Source organism: Musa acuminata, chromosome BXJ1-10 (assembly GCF_036884655.1).
Source record: "Musa acuminata AAA Group cultivar baxijiao chromosome BXJ1-10, Cavendish_Baxijiao_AAA, whole genome shotgun sequence".
Taxonomy (NCBI): domain Eukaryota; kingdom Viridiplantae; phylum Streptophyta; class Magnoliopsida; order Zingiberales; family Musaceae; genus Musa; species Musa acuminata.
In genome coordinates this window covers 34,937,904-34,952,067 of record NC_088336.1, presented here as the reverse complement: position 1 = coordinate 34,952,067, position 14,164 = coordinate 34,937,904, and the positions used below count along the sequence as shown (strand labels likewise).

The 14,164-nt window shown below is 37.8% G+C and overlaps 2 long non-coding RNA genes across 2 annotated transcripts; both read right to left on the bottom strand.

Annotated features, from left to right (window-relative positions):
- Positions 1 to 397: 397 nt before the first annotated feature.
- On the bottom strand, positions 398 to 5,999 carry LOC135594703 (uncharacterized). Its single transcript, XR_010480205.1, has 2 exons — positions 5,796 to 5,999; positions 398 to 2,071 (listed from the first exon to the last, which is right to left on the bottom strand). It is a non-coding gene; the product is annotated as an uncharacterized LOC135594703 (long non-coding RNA).
- Positions 6,000 to 7,332: 1,333 nt separating this feature from the next.
- LOC135594702 (uncharacterized) lies at positions 7,333 to 13,339 on the bottom strand. Its single transcript, XR_010480204.1, has 3 exons — positions 13,181 to 13,339; positions 8,908 to 9,058; positions 7,333 to 8,832 (listed from the first exon to the last, which is right to left on the bottom strand). It is a non-coding gene; the product is annotated as an uncharacterized LOC135594702 (long non-coding RNA).
- Positions 13,340 to 14,164: the final 825 nt, after the last annotated feature.

The following is a 14,164-nucleotide window of genomic DNA, read 5'->3' as shown; positions in this document are numbered from 1 at the left end:
TGATATTTCAAGTGGTTGAAACTTTTTATTTTGCTTCACTTATTTTCAGTTTAGAAAGAATATTGAGAGGGTTAAGATTATCTCTCTCGGAACATTTCGATCTCTCTTGTTAGACAAGAGAGGCTCTAATAGAGCTAGAAATGGCGCAGAGATTTTGAGAATATGATGAAGAGTCACTCGCACAATATTGTTTCTCCACACATCAATTATTTTCCCACGCATGTCTGAGGACAAGTCGCCACCGATCAGCAAACAAAAATAGATAGCTACGGTAGAAACATAACAAAAAATCGTTAGAACATGGGTATAAAATAAACGGTATCTAGCGTTGTACGCAAAAGATAATTAGAAATAAAATATCAAACTCAACAGGGATGTTCTACTCAGAAGAAACTCCTAAAGAATATAAGTTGTCACAAATTAAAGATGATTAAATAGTGCAGTTAGTATGATTACACTTTTGTCTCCAGGAAGCACCTGCAATCCTAATTTTCAGGGACAACATGGTGCTTTCCCTGCACAGCAGCAACATAGGAACTATAGAGAGCAGTAAATTTCTCCTTGTACGGGAAAAGATATTTGTTTATGAACTTCCCATCGGTTAGTAGCAAGACAGACACAAGGCTATGTCCTTTATCCAGCAATTTATTATGCTCAAGAAAATTCATAACTTCATACCGAGGTCTCATCCTCTTCTCCAAGCTACGTGAAAGAATCCCAGGTTGGCGAATGATATCCTGCATCTCACAACCAGCTTCCTTTATCAGGAATGTCATCTTGTCAGATATGTTCTTCTTCGAGAGTTTCCAAACAAATGGGTTATTCCTGAGTATGGCAAAGATGTCTGGCTGGGACCAACCAAAGCTCTTCAAGGTTGCAAAGGTAGCATCACAGTTAGATCTGCTAATGTTCAAGACAGCAAGAAGTGCACAAGGGAACATTCCAGAATCATGTGGCACACCCAACTCCTCAACATGTTCAATAACTTCCATAATAAATTTGTTTTTTCGAATAACAAAACCCGGGATCATCACCACCATACGCGCGATGTGTTCATCGCTGATGCCACATTCCCTTAAGAGAGATATATTGGGCTTTATCGTCCGAGCTAAGCTAGAAGTAAGAAGAAATCGGTTCCTACTGCAGGCTTTCAGTAACCTCTCATTAGAACCAAGTAGTGACTTCAAGAAGTTCAACTTCGGTTGGACATTCTGAAAGAGTATAGTCGGACATTTTGAAACCAACTGAACTATTTCAGCAACAGAAAATCCCATGTCCTGCAAAGATCTCATCCTGGGCTTCAGTGTAGTCTCTACCTTAGCACGCAGCAAATTGGGTGCCTTCTGGGTAAGTTTCATGACTTGTGCATCGCTCCAACCGTTCTGCTTAAAGAACTCAATGGAAAGACTCGAAGAATTTTTACGACAGGTGTGATACTTGGCAGTTTTTGCAGCCTTTTCTGAGGAAAGTTCACATGATTGAAGGGGGTTGACCACTATAAAGTTGGAACTGTGCTCTGAACTTTCGTATGTGGCAGTGGAAAAGTTAAACAGGCCGCAAAGTTGATAGGAGGAAAGATAAATGGAGGAATTGTTACATGGGAAAAGGCAAAAGAGCCTTTTTTGCAACAAAAACATCATCTTTTAAAGCAGTATCGTGTGCTGTTTGCAGAAAAATACAAAAAAACTAATCTAAGCGCTGCCCCCTCTAAGTCCAACTCCTCTTCTACCTCAGATCAAGCGCATCCAAACTAAATATATTTTCTGTATCTGCTTCCAACCAAAAGGAAGTTGAAAACTTCACGCTGATCATCCGTATCAGATAAAATTCCTCACATAAATCCACCTGCCATCAGTTCCCATAAACCATTTCTTTCAGATTTAAGTCTCTAAATGGTGTTTGAGTGTTGATTATGAGTACCTTTGATCATTTGCTTATTATCATGCTCAAATTCAAGCAATTCTCCACCACTGAAATAATGTCTTGATGTGACACATGCGCACTGACACTACCTTCCACTATTTATCTATTGCAGCTGGTAGCTTCAGAAACTGTGACGCACGCTATATCCCTGCAGATATTCAAAAATGATATCAAATATATTTTCATCAAATATGCAGCATAAGAGTGACAATGGCATTAACTATGTTGATCGTATACAGATGATATTCAAGTTTGTGCTAATAGGTTGAACATCAGTCAAGGACTTGCACTAGGTACTTCAGCATTCAGATTAGGTGGAAGATGCAAAATGTTTTGTCTAACATCATATTCACTAATGTCCTACAACGAAAACCTGAAACATTTCAAATGAGCACTTCCAGAATAATTGATCCTTTTCATCAAGAATGTAAAGAAATGATTCACTTACAGGTCAAACTAGACCAGTATGTAGAAAAGACATTGTTTGAGAAATTTGTGGATTGGATCAAATTTAAAAGGATTAAGAGAATGAACACTCTAATCAAGATGAACTAGAGACACCCAACCGTCATAATCATTCGACCAATGTGCAAAAGCAAAGGAATAGACAAAGGGGAAGACAATAGCATCAGTCGCACCGTTGAAAAGAATCGTGTCGAACGATAAGACACCTTCTCAATCGCATTCAACAACCCGCTCCATCCAAAGACATGACAGCGTCATAGACATAGTACCTTGACCGCTGATGGCAGCAACGCTAGAGATGATCACATCTACATAATTTGAGGGTGGTACATGGACTAAAGAGCAATATTTTACACATATCACTCAGGATTCAGATTATTAAGCTCGATGAGATATTGGTCATGTTTACACATAGAAGGGAAAGTGAAAACCAGTGGATGGTTTTCAACAGATACGACAGAGCCTGCATGACATAGACACAGCGCAAAACTCATCGTATGCATAGTCATCATATTATGAAGAATCTTATAGCCAACGGCAATACAATCAAGGCTGGTCATTCTTCTCCGAGCAATAATGCGATGATCGAGCTAATGACACGAAGGAACAAATCAATTGCGAAAGTAGAAGTTATGACATTCTCCATGCTCTACACCAATATATGTCACAACCATCCTTGCCTCAGGAGCTGCCTTAGACACATGGTTCAAGACAATCAAACTACGACCAAACCACATTAATGTACTAATGACATACAGTGTATCAGTATACTATGTCGTGGGATCAATTTTAGGATTGGGTCTAACAAGCATATCAAATTTATATATAGATATAGAGGATTGAAGACCTCGATCGACAACCAGTGAAATCCCGTCGTTCTTTTTGGTGATAGAACCAAGTATATCCATCGATTGATTACTTGATTCAATTGAATCTTAAAGTTTAAACTGTTTAACTAAAAAATCTAATAATTCATCGATTAATTACTTGATTCATTTGAATCTTAAGGTTTAAGTTGTTTAAATAAATAATCTAAAAAATCAAATAATTTTTTTTATAAATAATTTAATATTAACATAATGACGATTGAGAACGTACCACAAAGATATTCCTTAAAGCACGAAAATTCTTTCCTAAATTAGATTATTTTTGCTAAAATTATAATAAATTTAAATTCATTTCCAACTTAAAAACTTTAATCTAACTTTTTTCATTTTTGAGCTATCTTTGATAATTTTTCTATATCGTCGATATGCCCCATCATATCGACACGTACTGACATATAATACCTTGGTACATACCATATCGATGATCAATTGATATACTGGTATAGATCGGTAGGGTGAACCTTGGTTTATGGTATCAGAGCTTGGTTTCAACAGAAATTGTTTTTCTTCTTTCTCTCAACCTTAATTGTTAACAAAATTTTCCTCTATTCTGCCACACTCCGGGTTAGCCCCAACTATTTCTTCTTCTTCGTTTGTTTATGAGGAACCTATGCTACAATGTCTAGAGGAGAGAAAATTGAAACCAATGCTTCCATCTCCAACAAACAGCTTAGGTGGCAATCCATCCTTGCTGATTATAATACATAAACTCAACAGAGAGAACTTTCTCCATTGGTCTTAGTCTATAAAACTGTATATCTGAGGAAGAGGAAAGATCAACAATTTGACCAGATCAATGACACCTGCAGAGGATGATCCTAAGTTCAAAGTATGCGATTATGAAAATTCCATAACCACATCATCATTGAAAAACTTTGTGAAACCATAAATTGAACAAACTTTTATGTTTTGACCAATACAAAGGAGTTATGGGATACTGTGATTGAGACATTCAAAAAGGGAATTCAACCCAAGTATTTGAGATTACAAGTAAGATCAAAGACCTGAAAAAAGGTAATGCTAGTGTTGCAAAACACTTTAATACCTTGAAGACACTCTCCAAGAGCTTGATATTTTTTATGATCTTGAGTGGTCATGTGCTACTGATAATGTTCAATATATAAAAATGCTTGAGAGGGCTCGAGCCATTCAATTTTTTACAGATTTAAACAAAGAACTAGATGAAGTTCATGAATGAATATTGGGAGAGGATCCATTGCCATCCCTCCAAGCTATATTATCTAAAGTTAGGAGGGAGGAAAGTCTAAGACAGGTCTTGATGGGATCTCCCACTACATCTATGGTTGCAAAAAATTCGGCACATATTATGACAACTGAAATTACTTCTGCTCATGCTCTGCAATGTAATCAAAGAAAGGGAGCTGATAAAAGCAAAGTATGGTTTTGCAACAAACCAAGACACGCAAGAGAAACTTGTTGGAAGATACATGAAAAACCAACAAACTGGAAGAACAATCGAGTTCCAAATAAGATTAATAGCCAAGAATTTCAAGTAGAAAACAATCTGCCCCTCTAAAGGAGCCGAAACGCCTCTATTTGGTAAGAAACAAATTGAGCAACTGTTTCAGTTTCTAAACCAATCCCAAAATCCTAATCCTTCTCCTTCATCATCTTGCTCTTTGGCCAAGAAAGATAATTATTTCACAACTTTGTTTGCTTCTTTGATCGCAAGGCTCCTTGGATCATAGATTCAGGTGCAGCAGACCATATGACTAGCCTTTCACACTTGTTTTCCTCCTACACACCTTGTCCTGGAAAGTAAAAGATGTTGATACTTTATATACTTTATATAGCAGGAAAAGGCACAGTTGCAATTTCATATTCCTTGTTCCATGCTACTGTACCAATGTCCAAGACAGTATTGTTAAAGGCACTCGCCCAAGCTCCGCAAAGAACTAGCCAATATAAAATAATAAAAAATATAATTAACAAAAAAGCCAGGCATTAAAATAAAAATTAGACAAAATGAGTTTCATCTAATTTCATATTCAAATCATCACCACTAAATATCAAATTACATTGATTTAACTATGTAGAAAACATTAAAGTGCTAAATTATCCTAATCTAATAATAAGATAACTATAAAAAAGAAGATTAACATCAAAAATGACATTTTCATAATTAAAGTAAAAATAATAATTCAAAAGTAACATAAAAATTACAGCAGTCACAAATACAGAAAGGAGGAGTGAGGAGGAGGAAGAAGACGAGGCTGTGGTCTGGGAGCAGCGAGGAGGAGGGGAAGAGGGAGAAGAGGTCTGCTAAGGGGGTTACGACGTGGCGAGGGGGCGGGGGACTGTGATGAACAGGGGGAAGAGGGAGGAGGGAGGAAGAGGATGGTGTCGGGGAAGGGGGCGAGCTTGCGACGAAAGGGGGAGAGGGAGGAGGGATCGGGGAAGGAGGGCTGGCGCGCGTGGGGCGGGGCTGCGATGAACAGAGGGGAAAGAGGGAGGAGAAGGGAGTGTGCGATGGCGAAGGAGGAAGAGAAAGAGAGATACCGGGAGGGGAAGACGCCACCGCCGACTGTCGCTGTTTCCCGATGGAGAGGAAGGCGGCCGTCGTTCACTGAGGAGACGCCGCAGTCGCCGAAGAAAAAGAGCGGTCTCTGCGATTAGGGCAGGGTTGCGCCGCGGGGGTTTGGTTAGGGTTCGAAATGTGACTCAGGTTCGATCCGGATTTTAATCATTCGGGCGTCTGACCCGTCGAACCGCCTCCGGTTGAATTCGTGGGGGCCACCCCACTTATCGGATGATGCTCATGTAATAAAATAGTCGATGCCATCCAAAAATTGAAATGTCAGATGAAATTATTTTGGATGACAAAATGACGAATGCTTCGACATATAAAATGAAACGACAGTTTTCCTATGACTGGTGAGGCATTATATCGATCGTCTCATAGCAAATAAATGAAATCGAGCAGAAAATCTATCGATGTATTATCGTCTTAGGCTTGTGAAGTTGTCGATACCAATATTTCTAGTTTATTATGCTTATTTTTAGGCTCGTTAATATGATTTATCATATTATTGAACGACTGAGTGATACAGAGGTAGAGAAATGGTGAGTATACGATGAATGAAAGTCCTCACATAATTATATTTCTCTATGCATTCATATATCATGACTCCATCATCAATTTATAGAGTTTAGACTATAATTTTAATACTAATACATTTAATGACTGACATTCATAATTCTATCCATATTTCATACTCTATTTAAATAGATTCCAATCATTTAGAGGACAGTTTAGCTACCAATATTTCACATATTTCACAATAAATAATAATAATAATAATAATAATAATAATAATAATAATAATAATAATTAAACGTAATCCATACCAATTAACATGACTGAAGTCAAGTTGATATAGATGATTCGATTGTGCAATCAGTATGCAATAGGTTTAGCACTTCAAAAATTTAATTTCTCTGCACAGCAGCAAGATAGGTATCATAGAGAGAAGTAAATTTCTCCTTGCGTAGCTGGAAAAAAATTTTCTTTCTTTATGAACTTCATCTCAGATAGTCGTATGACGGATAGCAGATTACTTCCTTCATCCTCTGTTTAAGAAAATACATAACCTCATTCACGGGAGAGCTAATGACATATGTCAGCTCACAACAATCGGCTTCCTGATGTCATCAGGAATGTCATCTTCCTAAAATGTTTCCTCGCTGCTGTTATGTTATGATATTTCAAGTAGTTGAAACTTTTATTTTGCTTCAATTATTTTCAATTTAGAAATATAGAGCAAGGGTTAAGATTATCTCTCTGGGAACATTTCGATCTCTCTTGTAAGACGAGAGGCTCTAATAGAGCAAGAGATGGCGCAGAGTCATTGAGAATCTGATGAAGAGTCCCCCGCAAAGTATTGTTTCTCCACACATCAATTATTTTCCCACGCATGTCTTGAGGCCAAGTCGTCACCGATCAGCCGACAGAAATAGCTAGCTACCGTAGAATCATAACACAAAAGCTTTAAAAACATCGGTAAAAAATAAAAAGGTATCAAAAGATAATTAGAAATAAAATATCAAAATCAACAGTGACGTTCTACTCAGACGAAACTCCTGAAGATTATAAATTGTCACAAATTTAAGATGATTAAATAGTGCAGTCAGTAGGCAATAGGTTTACACTTTGTTCTCGAGGAAGCACTTGCAATCCTAATTTTCAGTGACAACATGGTGCTTTCCCTGCACAGCAGCAACATAGGAACTATAGAGAGCAGTAAATTTCTCCTTGTACGGGAAAAGATATTTGTCTATGAACTTCCCCTCGGTTAGTAGCACGACAGACACAAGGCTATGTCCTTTATCCAGCAATTTATTCTGCTCAAGAAAATTTATAACTTCAAGTCGAGGTCTCGCCCTCTTCTCCAAGCTATATGAAAGAATCCCAGGATGGCGAATGATATACTGCAGCTCACAACCAGCTTCCTTTGTCAGGAATATCATTTTGTCACATATGTTCTTCTTTGAGAGTCTCCAAACACATGGGTTCTTCCTGAGTATGGCAACGATGTCTGGCTGGGACCAACCAAAGCTCTTCAAGGTTGCAAAGGTAGCATCACACTTAGATCTGCTCAAGTTCAAGACAGAAAGAAGTGCATGAGGGAACATTCCAGAATCATGTGGCACACCCAACTCCTCAACATGTTCCATAACTTCCTTAATAAATTTGTTGTTTCGAACAACAAAACCCGGATTCAACACCACCATACGCGCTATGCATTCATCACTGATGCCACATTCCCTTAAGAGAGATATATTGGGCTCTATCTTCTGAGCTAAGCTAGAAGTAAGAAGAAATCGGTTCCTACTGCAGGCTTTCAGTAACCTCTCATTAGAACCAAGTAGTGACTTCAAGAAGTTCAAATTCGGTTGGATATTATGAAAAAGTATAGTCGGACATTTTGAAACCAACTGAACTATTTCAGTATCAGAAAATCCCATATCCTGCAAAGATCTCATCCTGGGCTTCAGTGTAGTCTCTACCTTAGCACGCAGCAACTTGGGTACCTTCTGGGTAAGTTTCATGACTTGTGCATCGCTCCAACCGTTCTGCTTAAAGAACTCGGTGGAAAGACTTGAAGAATTTTTACGACAGGTGTGATACTTGGCTGTTTTTGCAGCCTTTTCTGAGGAAAGTTCACATGATTGAAGGGGGTTGACCACTATAAAGTTGGAACTGTGCTCTGAACTTTCGTATGCGTCTGTGGAAAAGTTAAACAGGCCGCGAAGTTGATAGGAGGAAAGATAAATGGAGGAATTGTTACATGGGAAAAGGCAAAAGAGCCTTTTTTGCAACAAAAACATCATCTTTTGAAGCAGTATCGTGTGCTGTTTGCAGAAAAATACAAAAAAACTAATCTAATTGCTGCCCTCTCTTAAGTCCAACTCCTCTTCTACCTCAGATCAAGCACATCCAAACTAAATATATTTTCTGTATCTGCTTCCAACCAAAAGAAAGTTGAAAACTTCCAGCTGATAATCTGAACGGATAAAATTCCTCACGTAAATCCACCTGCATTCAGTTCCCATAAATCATTTCTTTCAGATTTAAGTCTCTAAATGGTGTTTGAGTGTTGATTAAGAGTACCTTTGATCATTTACTTATTATCATGCTCACATCCAAGCAATTCTCCACTACTGAAATAATGTCTTGATTTGACACATGCACACTGACACTACCTTCCACTATTTATCTATTGTAGTTAGTAGCTTCAGAAACTGTGAAGCACGCTATATCCCTGCAGATATTGAAAATGGTATCAAATGTATTTTCATCAAATATGTGGCATAAGAGTGACAATGACATTTGCTATGTTGATCGTATACAGACGATATTCAAGTTTGTACTAATAGGTTGAACATCAGTCAAGGACTTGCAATAGGTACTTCAGCATTCAGATTAGGTGGAAGATGCATAATGTTTTGTCTAACGTCAGATTCATTAATGTCCTACAACGAAAACCTGAAACATTTCAAATGAGCACTTCCAGAAAAATTGATCATTTTCATCAAGAATGAAAAGAGATGATTCACTTATAGGTCTAACAAGACCGGTAAGTAGAAAAGACATTGTTTGAGAAATTTGTGGATTTGATCAAATTTGAAAGGATTAAGAGAAAGAACACTCTAATCAAGGTGAACTAGAGACACGCAACCGTCATAATCGTTCGACCAATGTGCAAAAGCAAAGGAATAGGCAAAGGGGAAGACAATATCATCAGTCGCACCGTTGAAAATAATCGTGTCGGACGACAAGACAGCTTCTCAACCGCATTCAACAACTCACTCCGTCCAAAGACATGACAGCGACGGAGACACAATACCTCGACCGATGATGGCAACAACGCTAGAGATGATCACGTCTACACAATTTGAAGGTGGTGGATAGACTGAGGAGCAGTATTTTACACATACCACCCAAAATTCAAATCATTAAGCTCAACGAGATATTGGTCATGTTCATACATAGAAGGGAAAGGGAAAGACGGTGGATGGTTTTCAGCAGATGCGATAGAGCCTACACGACATAGACACAACTCGAAGCTCATCGTATGCACGGCCATCATATTATGAAGAATCTTACAGCGAGAAGCTCATCATATGCACGACCATCATATTATGTGGATTAGATGAAATTTGAGAGGATTAAGAGGAAGAACACTCTAATCAAGATGAACTAGAGACACCCAATCGTCATAATAGTTCGACCAATGTGCAAAAGCAAAGGAATAGGCAAAGGGGAAGACAATAGCACCAGTTGCAAGGTTGAAAAGAATCGTGTCGGACGAGAAGACACCTTCTCAATCGCATTCAACAACCCACTCAGTCCAAAGACATGACAGCGATGTAGACATTGTGCCTTGACCGATGATGGCAACGATGCCAGATATGATCACATCTACATAATTCGAGGGTGGTGCATGGACTGAGAAGTAGTAATTTACACGTACCACCCAGGATTCTGATAATTAAGCTCGATGAGATATTGGTCATGTGTATACATAAAAGGGAAAGGGGAAGACAATGGATGGTTTTCAGCAAATTCGACAGAGTCTACACGACATAGACAAAGCGTGAAGCTCATCATATGCACGACGATCATATTATGAAGAATCTTACAGTCAACAGTAATACAATCTTGGCTGATTATTCTTTTTCGAGCAAAAATACGATGATCGATCTTATGACACGAAACAACAAATTAGTGGCGAAAGTAGAAGTTCTGATATTCTCTATGCTCCACACAAATAAATGTCACAAGCATCCTTGCCTCAGAAGCTGCCTCGGACACATGGTTCAAGGCAATCAAACTACGACCAAACCACATTAATAAACTAATGGCATACGGTGCATTAGTATACTATGTCGCGGGATCAATTTAAGGTTTGGGTCTAACAAATATATCAAATTTATATATAGATATAGAGGATTGAAGACCCCGATCCACAGCCAGTGGAATCCTGTCATTCTTTTTTGTGATAGAACCATATATATCCATCGATTGATTACTTGATTCATTTGAATCTTAAAGTTTAAGTTGTTAAAATAAATAATCTAACAATTTATCGTTAATTACTTGTTTCATTTGAATCTTAAAGTTTAAGCTGTTTAAATAAACAATCTAATAATTCAAATCATTTTTTTGTAAATAATTCAATATTAACATAAGGACGATTAAGTACGTACCACAAAGATATTCCTTAAAGCTCGAAAAAGATGTATCACTATTCTTTCCTAAATTAGATTATTTTTGCCAAAATTATAGTAAATTTAAATTTATTTCCAACTTAAAAACTTTAATCTAACTTTCTTCCTTTTTTGAGTTATTTTCGATAATTTTTCTAAACCATCGATATGCCCCATCGTACGACACATACCGACATACAATACCTTGGCACTTACCATACCGATGATCGATCGATACACTAGTATAGATCGGTAAGGTGAACCTTGGTTCATGGTATCGGAGCTTGGTTTCAATAGAAATTGTTTTTCTTCTTTCTCTCAACCTTAATTGTTAAAAAAATTTTCCTTTGTTCTACCACTCTCCGGATTAGCCCCAACTATTTCTTCTTCTTCGTTTGTTTGTGAGGTACCTATGCTATTATGCCTAAAGGAGAGAAAATTGAAACCAATGCTTCCATCTTCAACAGCTTAGGTGGCATCCATCCTTGCTGATTATAATACAAAAACTCAACAGAGAGAGCTTTCTTCATTGGTCTCAGTCTGTAAAACTGTATATCCGAGGAATAGGAAAGATCAACAATTTGACCATATCAATGACGCCTGCAGAGGATAATCCCAAGTGCAAAGTATGCGATTATGAAAATTCCATAATCATATCATCATTGACAAGCTTTGTGAAATCAATCGGGCATGGTCCTTTGTATAAAGAAAAGATTAATGAATGAAAGAAACTATATTCTCTTGGGTTCATCTTAGATATATTTATAAGTAAAACGGATGTGGATTTGTCAGCACTTCTATTTGCTTGGCTGTACAATTTGCTTAGCTGTACAGTTTGTAATCAACCTATCTATATCTTCCTTTGTATAAAGAAAAGATTAATGAATGAAAGAAACTATATTCTCTTGGGTTCATCTTAGATATATATATAAGTAAAACGGATGTGGAACTGTCAGACTTATACATGATTCTATTGACAAAAGAATATAATTCTCTTTGGCCAGCGACCCAATCACCATCTCTGCTATCTCTAGTTCTATCTTTTCCATGCATTTTTTCCCCTCAAAAGACTGTCCAATTCTATTTGCTCTCTTTAAAAGCAGCACTTCTCTTGTTGTCTATGTTATCAACATTATTCAACTTGTAGCTTGCTATTTGTCCAAAGTAAATTCTCATACATGACATGCATGCATTTTCAGAACATTCCAAGAACCAGAAATTAATCGTCAGTTTGTCAAAAAAAAAAAAAATCATTGGAGATATTGTATGATAAGAAAATTGCAAAAACTGAGCACCATATTTGACCACAGTACCTGGCTACAATCAAGTTACGTTAATCTAAATTAGTATATCAAAATTATTTTTTATGGCCTCCATAATGGGTTACAATGATCAGGAATGAGTATGTAAAAAAGATCACTTGTTTCATGCTACTGTACCAATGTTTAAGACAGTATTGTTAAAGGCACTCGCCCAAGCTCCGCAAAGAACTACCCAATATAAAATAATAAAAAATAAAATTAACAAAAAGGCCAGGCATTAAAATAAAAATTAGACAAAATGAGTTTCATCTAATTTCATTTTCAAATCATCACCACTAAATATAAAGTACATTGATTTAACTATCTAGAAAACATTAAAGTGCTAAATTATCCAAATCTAATAACAAGATAACTAAAAAAAGAAGATTAACATCAAAAATGACATTTTTTTTTCAAAATTATAGTAAAAAATTATAATTCAAAATTAACAATTCAAAATTAAAGCAGTCACAAATACAGAAAGGAGTGAGGAGGAGGAAGAAGACAGGGCTGTGGTCTGGGAGCAGCGAGGAGGAGGGGAAGAGGGAGAAGGGTTCTGCGAAGGGGGTTGCGACGAGGCGAATGGGCGGGGGCCTGCGATGAACAGGGGGAAGAGGGAGGAGGAAGGAAAGGGGAGGGGGAGGATGGTATCGAGGAAGAAAAACAAAGAAAAATTGGAGGAAGAGGGAAGAGGGAGGAAGGAGGTGGAGGATGGAGTCGGGGAAGGGGGCGAGCTTGCGACGAAAGGGGGAGAGGGAGGAGGGATCGGGGAAGGGGGGTTGGCGCGCGTGGGGCGGGGCTGCGATGAACAGAGGGGAAAGAGGGAGGAGAAGGGAGTGTGCGATGGCGAAGGAGGAAGAGAAAGAGAGATACCGGGAGGGGAAGACGCCACCGCCGACTGTCGCTGTTTCCCGATGGAGAGGAAGGCAGCCGTCGTTCACTGAGGAGACGCCGCAGTCGCCGCCGAAGAAAAAGAGCGGTCTCTGCGATTAGGGCAGGGTTGCGCCGCGGGGGTTTGGTTCGGGTTCGAAATGTGACTCAGGTTCGATCCGGATTTTAATCATTCGGGCGTCTGACCCGTCGAACCGCCTCCGGTTGAATTCGTTGGGGCCACCCCACATATTGGATGCTCATGTAACAAAATAGTCGATGCGATACAAAAATTTGTCGTTTTCCTATGACCGGTGAGGCATTATATCGATCGTCCCATAGGAAATAAATGAAATGGAGCAAAATATCTATCAATGTATTATTGTCACGACCCGAGAGTCTGATGAGTTAACTTGCTAATAACTTAATTTTGATCCTTCAATCATTGATCAAAATGCTTAAGTAAGAATTAACATAGTACACTTATTAGGCTCAAATAAGCTAATCATACACATTACCTACTTTCGTTGTGGGACTAATGAGATGTTACAATTATCGTCTTCGGCTCGTGAAGTTGTCGATACCAACATTTCTAGTTTATTATGCTTAATTTTATCTATGACTTTCGATTGTTTTTTGATTAATGCTCATTAATATGATTTATCATATTATTCAATTGAACGACTGAGTGATATAGGTAGAGAAATGGTGAGTATACAATGAACGAAAGTTCTCACATAATTATATTTCTCTATGCATTCATATATCATGACTCCATCATCAATTTATAGAGTTTAGACTATAATTTTAATACAAATACATTTAATGACTGATATTCATAATTCTATCCATATTTCACACTCTATTTAAATAGATTCCAATCATTTAGAGGACAGTTTAGCTATCAATATTCCACATATTTCACAATAAAAAAATAATAATAATTAAACGTAATCCATACCAATTAACATGACTGAAGTCAAGTTG